Below are 8,869 nucleotides of genomic sequence, written 5' to 3'. Positions count from 1 at the left end.
CATCTGCACCGATACCATTCTAGACTCAGTCGCCACTACCTCCTGGTTGATTGCTGTTTCTGCCCTTTCTCCTTTTACTGTCTATGTCAACACAGCCACTGAATGGCTTTAAAAATGTATGTCAGATCATGTCACTGCTCTGCTAAAAACTTTCCAATGGCTTCTCATGTCATTCAGAGTAAGAGTCAAGTTACTTACTATGACCCACAAGGTCCTTTATGATCTGACTTCTCCCCTTACCTCTCTGAGATTCTATTTCTGTGCCCCTCATTAACACAGTTCTGGCCACACTTGCTTCCTTGCTGTTGTACATCAGATAACACTCCCATTTGAGAGCCTTTGTATTTGCTGTCTTCTCTGCCTAGGATGCTCTTTCCTCAGATAGCCATATGCATAATTCCACCTCTTCCTATTGGTCTTTTGTTAATTCATGCCTTACTGGCAAAGCCTACCTTGATTTCCTTATTTAAAATTGCAACTCTTAGGAGCCAAAGACCTTAATAGACATGTCACCAAAGAAGACATACAGATGGAAAATAAACATGAAAAGATGTGCCACATCATACATCATCAGGATAAGTCAAATTAAAATAGTAATGAGATGCCACTACTACACTACCTATTAGAATGGCCAAAATCCAGAACGTTGACATCACCAAATGCTGACAAGAATGTGGAGCAACAGCAACTCTCATTCATTGCTGGTAAGAATGCAAAATGGTACAGCCATTTTGGGAAAAAATTAAAGATACTCTTACCATACAATTCAGTGAGTGCACTCCTTGGTATTTACCCAAAGGAACTGAAAACTTATGTCCACACAAAAACCTGCACACAGATGGTTATAGAAGCTATATTCATGATTTCCATAACTTGGAAGAAACTAAGATGTTTTTCAGTAGGTAAAGAGATAAAGTGTGGTACATCCAGATGATGGTATATTATTCAGCGCTAAAAAGAAATGAGCTGTCAAGCCATGAAAAGAGAGGGAGAAACCTTAAGTACATATTACTAAATGAAGGAAGCCAATCTGAAAAGGCTATGATTCTAACTACAGTCAGTCCTTGATATCCACAGGCTGAGCATCTCTGGATTCAGCTCACTATAAATGGAAATATTCAGAAAAAAACAATAAAAAGAACAATATAATAATAATAACACAAATATAAAATCAATACAGTATAACAACTATTTTACATAGTATTTACATTGTATTAGCTATTGTAAGTAATCTAGATGATTTAAATTACATGGGAGGTTGTGTGTAGGTTATATAGAAATACTATACTGTACCATTTTATATAAGGGGCTTAAGCATCCATGGATTTTGGTATTCTGGGAGTGACGTACTGGAACCAGTTCTCTTTGGATACCAAGGAATGATCATATATGATATTCTGGAAAAGGCAAACCTATGGAAATATTAAAAGGATCATTGGTTGCCAGGATTGGGGAGAGAGAAGGATAAATAGGTATGGCACAGAGGATTTTAGGGCAGCGAAATACTCTGTATGATACTATAATGACAAAAACATGTCATCACACATTTGTCTAAACCCATGGAATGTACAACACCAAGAGTGAGCTCTAATGTAAACCATGCACTTTGAGGTAATAATGATGTATCAATGTAAAGTCATCAATTGGAAGGAATACATCTCTCTGATGGGGCATCTTGATAATGGGGGAGGCTATGCATGTGTGTCAGCAGGAGATATATGGGTTACCTCTGTACTGTCCTCTCAATTTTGTTGTGAATCTAAAATTGCCATATAAAATAAGGTCTTACAAAATTACAACTCTCCATGCTTACACAACTCAACCTATCTTCTTGTCACTGCTTTATATCTCTTCATGTCACTTATCAACATCTGACATATTCATATCTGTTTATTGTTGATGGTCTGTCTCTCCCCACTAGAATACAAGCCCCATGAGAGTATCGAATTTTGTCTATTTTGCTTATTGCAAATCTCTAGAATCTGGAAAATTACCTGCCACATAGTAGAGGATCCATCAACATTCTCTTGTTTGAATTAAAAGCCAAAGTGTTGGTTTATAATTTCACTATAAAAATATGTGCAGGTTTTCTCATTAAGGAGAAAACAGACTAACACTTATTGAGTATCCACTAAACACTATGATATATACTTTTCATGTGTTCTATTATTTAATTCTCAAAACAATTCTCAAAACATTCTCTAATGGAGTAGGTATGATTGTTATGCCCACTTTACACATGAAGAACTGAGGCACAGTACAGCTAGTGACTTTGCTCAAGGTCAAATAGCTTAATTTGCATTGGTGATGTTAGGATTTGAATCCAAGTTTATCTGAATTCCAGGGTTATGTAATTTCTGTAAATGACTTCCCCACCAGAACCAATTATTATTTAGTAAATAACTTATTACTAAGAGAAATAATTATTAGAAATTACTTACCAGATTAGTTCTTATTTTAATGGGTTTTGAGGAGAGAAAGGGGTAAGGAGGGATTCAAACATAGAAAGAAGTTTCAACTTGTTTGGCTGATGAGCTTCAGGGTAGCACTTAGGCTTTGATGGGAACAGACACCTGTGGGGAAGAATCAGAGTTAGTGTCACCACCAAAGGAATCGTCTCCTTCACAGTTGGACTTATCACTTAGGCTTGGCATTACGGCTTTGGTGGATAGCCCAGAACCAAAATACAGGCAGGCATTCCAGTCCCTCACAGGGGAGTTAAAGGACTTGCAACTATTATGAGGGGTGAGGTAATAAATATGTTAATTTGCTTGCTTTAATCATCCTACAATGTATACATATATTAAAACATCGCATTGTACCTCATAAATATATATAATTATTATTTGTCAATTTTTGAAAAAGGCTAGAGGTACTGTTCTTTTGTCTGCACTGGGTCTCACACGTTATAGCTTACATTCCTCTCCTGCATTCTAGCTCTGTGCTTAGCCTTATAAAGGGGCAAGGGCTGTGGCAATGGCTTTAACAGTTCACCATCTTTTGCCCAGTTTTGGGGTAGCAAAAAGACCTGTAGAAGCCCTAAGCACTAAGGTTATTCCTCCTGTCCCCCCACCATAAAAACATTAAACCTTAAAACCAGTGGATGAAGGTTTTAAAGTTCTCTAATTTTCTCCCATATAATGAAATCAATGATTTTTTTCTTTATTTATCAAACACTGATGTATTTCAGAAGGTGTTCCTCTTGGTAAGAGATCAGGTGGAGGATTCCTGATTTGTTGGTGCCTTAAGTGGTGCTCATGCACTTTTAGGTAATCCAACACAGTGGGGGATGTGATTAAAGGGGCAAAACTCTCCATCCAAAATGATTGCCCTGCCTGCCACAGAGCTGTACATTCATGAGCTCTTCTTTGGGATAAAGCAAGGACCTCTGTTAACATTCAAATGCAGTACTGCTATATACATGACAACCCATTGCAAATAGAGAGCAAAGATCAAAGCGGCTGGAGCAAAGGAAGGTCAAGTTTGAAGGGTTAGAAGAGAGGGGGAGAAGCTTGAAGTGTAGTTTGCTGGAAGGAAAGAGAGAGCCTAGGTGAGGTGAGTAAGTGGGAACCCTTGAGCAGCCAGAGGGCAGCCTGAGTTCTCAAAAGCTGGGTACCAAAAGGAAGTAGGAGAAGAATCAAATTGACCATTTTGGCAAATATCTCCTCCCCTTGATATTGATGCAACTGGAAGAGCCTCTGTGGCTTGGCAGCTAGTACGCCAGAGAGGGGCTAAATAGGTCCTTCATCCTGTCTGTGTATTTCTGCACCAACCTAAGAAAAGACCAAAGAGGCAAAACTGTGACCTTGCAAGGAGATAAATCCAGAGTTTCATTCACCCCACTGATTCCTGGCCCTCACCCTTGCCTGTTCTTCACACGGAACTCAGTATAAAGTAAGAGTTTTCATGTTCATTGAGGTTCTTAGGGGGACAGGAGCAAAGTGCCTTGTAGAATTGGAACACAGGTAGGGAGAGGTAGTTCCTTAGTGTGATACTATCAAATAATGAGTTAAATAAGCAAATCCCACAAAATCAGTGAAACCCCCAAAATAAATTTGAAAATATTTGGATGTCTAAATTCTCTTTTAACCAATGGCAACATTTTTGAGAACTGATTTCTTATTCTATCATTGTATAAATGCTCAGTTTCACTGGATGTATATTCTCATCTGATCTATATTCTACAACATTGATATTTCTCTTTTCATTCACTCCTAAGCCTATTCGAAGTAAAGACTGCCAACTGTGTCATATTAGCAGTGGCTGTGAAATGGACTATTTTCCACTAGTGGCTAAGATGAGACCAGAATATGGGAAATAAAGCTCGTTTTAAAAATTCAATTTGCAGTACATGTGTATGAATAATTTATGTGTCCTTACTTTATAACATAATAATTAGGGTACCATTGATTTATTATAAAAAGTTAAAGTATATTTAATGATACCACTTTATCTGTACATTTAAAATTAAAATATAAATCAAAGGTGTTATTAAATATAATTTCACCTTACTGTATATTTCAAAGTCCATGGGTTATTTTATTCCAATGTTCCTAATCTCTTAATTCAGCTAAAAAAAGAGAAGACTCTAAGAAGTGACATGGTAAATAATTTAAAGCATAACATTTTATGCCATAATCCTGACAAAAGAAGTACAAAATGATGTAAAGTGGCAGAGGTTCTAAATTGCTGAAAAGGTATTAGCATTTTTTTCCAAAGTTTTGGTGCATGAAAGAGAAAGTTATGCTTATTGATGCTTTTTAATTGAAAGATTAAGAAAGATTCAAAATTGATCATTGTTCTATTGATTTGTAATGAATTCGTATGATCACTGTTGTGTCTGCAGCTTGTGACCATGACAAGAAAAAGAGAAACAAATTTTGAGTCCTGGATGTCACATAAGGAGATTGACTCAGCGGACCTGAGAATGGATGTCTGCAGTGATTCATGATGGAGCAGCAATACTAGGAAGAGGAAAAGGAAAAATATTGAGATGCAAATCCATACTCTCTTCTGTGAAATAATTTTATGTTAACCCAGCATTTTCACTAAATGTGGCTGATTATTATTTTTAGCTTATTAATGATACTGTAATAGTAGCTAGTTGGTATTTATCTCCAAGGCATTCTAAATGCTTTGCAGGCACTTCTTTATTATTCTGCACCATATCCATGTCAGGTGACAATATTCATCACCCCCTCCTCTCAAGACAATGGAAGAGAAAAGCAGAGATAGCAAGCAAGGAACAGATGAATAGCAGAACCAGGATTTTAAAAACAACAACAGAAAAATTTCTCAGATTTTCTAATTTCTACTCTAGTATATTCTACGTGAAGCTTTACTGCTTTGCTTCAATGGATATGATCTAAAACCACCAACATGCAGTGAAAATTCAACAAAGTGATTTTATTTTTTGAAAGTTAATTAGTGATGTTTTTGACAAGTGTGAGTTTTCTTTGGTATCTTCATGGGAAGTGAATGGCAGTTACCCAGATCCCTGGGATGTTGTCTTGTATTCTAAGAAGTGTAGATTCATGTTGGGAGTGGGTGGTAAGCTGGAGGTTGAGGGCAGTTCTTATCACAGGCTGCCCCCATTTAAATGGCTCCTGACTTTTAAGTTAAGCTGCCCAAAGTGGGTACTTTTATAGAGTAGGGGCTTTGAAATTTTGTTAAAATATATTTGTTTTTAATTTTGAGCAGATTTCAAGGCCATCTGTCCATGACATGAAGTGATAAACAAATCTACCCCTTGTGCTTTTTTCTTGTTCTGTAACAATACTTTCTAGTAAAACATGATGTTTATTGCATTAAAATATCAGCTACTGAGTATGGCTAAGGAAAATAATGTTCTGGTTTATCCTGAATTCTTGTTAATAAAAAGATACCAGGCATATGACTGTTTTCAAGTACTAACAAAGACAGCAGTACCAGACAGTTGACAGTAAATTGATATAAAGGATACTTAAAATTTTATCTTTCAATTAGAAGGTGCTACGCAATCACACAATGTTGCCACAGCATCTTAATGAAGAGAGTTTTCCTTGTGCCACAAATGAGCTGAAGTGACAGCTGACAGTTCAATTGCTAGAACTCTGTATAAGATGTTTGATGTAGAAACACACAGCAATAATTAATTGCCTTATGGAGAACCCTTTCTTTAAAACTGGCCCCAATTTCTAAGTGTCTTAAAAGCATTCATGTCAAAATTGGAAACCTTATCCTACAACATTGCTGTGTGAATTCCAAGTCCAATTTAAAGCATCACTGTAGAGACATTATTGGCTCCTGATGTAGCAAAACCATTTCCCTAAGTGTCAGGTGCATTTTTACTCTCTGAATTGCTGCTTCTTTTTGTTCTATGATTGGGATTTTCTTTTATTATAATGCAGAGGATTTTCTTCTTTTAGTGATAAAAGCCCAAACTGCAATCAATTGATTTAGAAGGCTGTTTATAACTGATGTTACCCTTTCTAGCAAATGTGCTGATGCTTAGTGATATCTGACTTTCCTTTGACAGGGCGGTTCTTGGTGATTATAAAAATAAATAAATATTGACTTCCTTTCTTTGAGGGTGACAGAGGTTTTTCAGTCCGAGGCTTAGCTTTTTCCTGCTCTCTTCAGATACCCAAGCTGATGGAAGAGTTGCTTGCCTCTCTAAGGAATAAAGCAAAGGTAAAGGGGTTTGGCTGAGATATAAGTAGCAATTTTGTGACAATGTAGTAAAAAATGGGAACTCATTTTGTTAAATAAAGCTGTGAAATATTAGACAGGGATCTCCCCTTCACCAAGAAGTGAATCAAAGCTTGAGATGGGAGAGGGGAATGCCAGCGCAATGTTATCTCTGGTTTGTACTTGCTTTCTGATGCTTGATCCTGTCACTTTCTCATGTTAGGCCTGCATACAGAAATGAAGAGGATGAAGAGAGAGAACAAGGTGTCATATGCTATGTCCTCATGACTCTGGGTTTTGAAAACAAATACCTATGAAGTTCTGTCTTTCCCAATGAGGTAAATATAATATCCTTAGCCTGACATTTGAAGCACTTCACAATTTTGTACCAATCCACTTTTTCCAGGCCTTTCTCTCATTCATCTTTTTTAGAGATGTTAGGCCACAAATCATTGTACAGTCTCCTTTTCTCATAAAGTGCACTACGACTTTCCACCACATACATTTACTCGGACGTAGACTTTTTGGAACTTCCACTATTTTTTTTTTTAAACTTGAATCATACTGCTCTCTTCTCCTTCACTTAGTCCCTGCCATACTAGTCTCTTCTTTGTTAAATGTGCTCCTGCCTCAAGGCCTTTGCACATCCTATTAGTTCTGCTTGCAATACTTTGTCCCAGATATAGGATGGGCTTCTTCCCTCATCTTCTATAAGATCCTCCTCAAATCTCCTCAGATTTCCAGTGAGGCCTTTCTTGAACACCCTATTCAGAATTACCATCTTCCTGGCCCACTCTGTATCAGCTATCCTGCTTTATTTTTTTTTCATAAAGATATTTTCCATTTCTTCTGTATCATACCATTTGCTTATATATTACATGTCTTTTCTGTTGTCCATTGCCACCAGAATTTAAGTTCCATCCAGGCAGAGATTTTTGCTTATGTTCTTCACAGCACCTAGAAACAGGATGTGACACAGTGCACTCAGCAAATATTCAGTGAACAAATGAATGAATTGATGCTATGCCCGCTGCCTGAAATTTCCCCTCTTCATGTACATCTATCTTTTAAGCCACCCTGAGATGTCACCTCTTTCACGAAGCCTTCTCTGGTTCCTCCTAACATTGTCTTTCCCTCCTGTGACTTTCCACAATAATTTCTTCTGTTCAAAGTGAACTTACTGAATTTTCACCTGTGCTGTGATGACCCATGAGTTTTTTTCTTGCTTCTGGTAAATATTTGCTTCCTAAGGACAGGGCTTGTATTGTTATTGTATAGTCCATTCTCACGCTGCTATGAAGAAATACCTGAGACCAGGTAATTTATAAAGGAAAGAGGTTTAATTGACTCACAGTTCCACATGGCTGGGGAGACCTCAGGAAACTTGCAATCATGGTGCAAGGCAAAGGGGAAGCAAGGCGCTTCTTATATGGTGGCAGGAGAGAGAGAACTCACAGGGGAAACTGCCACATTTAAAACCATAAAATCTCGTGGGAACTCACTATCACGAGAACAGCATGGGAGAACTGCTCCCATAATGAAATCACTTCCCTCAACATGTGGGGTTTATAGGTCCCTCCCTTGACACATGAGGATTACAATTTGAGATGAGATTTTGGTGAGGACACAGAGCCAAACAATATCAGTTTATACCCCTTTCACAACTTAATTTTAAAAGCTCATTTAAGAGTTCTACTTCTGGGATGGTAGCATGAGGAGTTCCACGGACCTACTCCCTAGTGAAGCAAATATAACTAATAAAAACTAAAGCCAAAAATAAATAAATAAATAAATCTGAAAATTGTCCTAAGGGCATACAGCAAGTAAAGAAATATTTATTCAAAAAAATCTAAAACTCAGTAAGAACAGTTATAATCTGTAAAACTGGATTCATGACCCACTTCAGCTCAACTAGATAGAAGCTTTACTCCAGGTGGGTGTGGCCAAGAAATTGGGACTCTGTCTCTCCTCAGCTCTAAATCCAGGGATAAGGTATTTTACTGGGAGGGGCAAGACACCAGCATTTGTTATCTGATCCAATTTGGAGTTGAAGATGCTGAATTCCTGGTGTGTGGCTGAGAGATGGAGGGAGCCCTTCCTTCATCCAGCCCCCATTCATACGGTAGAAACTTTACACAAGGCACAGGAAAATTATACTACTGGAGATGCAGCCACCTTGCTCTAAATCACTTGTAGGGCA

This window comes from Saimiri boliviensis, chromosome X, assembly GCF_048565385.1.
Source record: "Saimiri boliviensis isolate mSaiBol1 chromosome X, mSaiBol1.pri, whole genome shotgun sequence".
NCBI lineage: Eukaryota > Metazoa > Chordata > Mammalia > Primates > Cebidae > Saimiri > Saimiri boliviensis.
Note: the sequence above shows the minus strand (reverse complement) of the source record.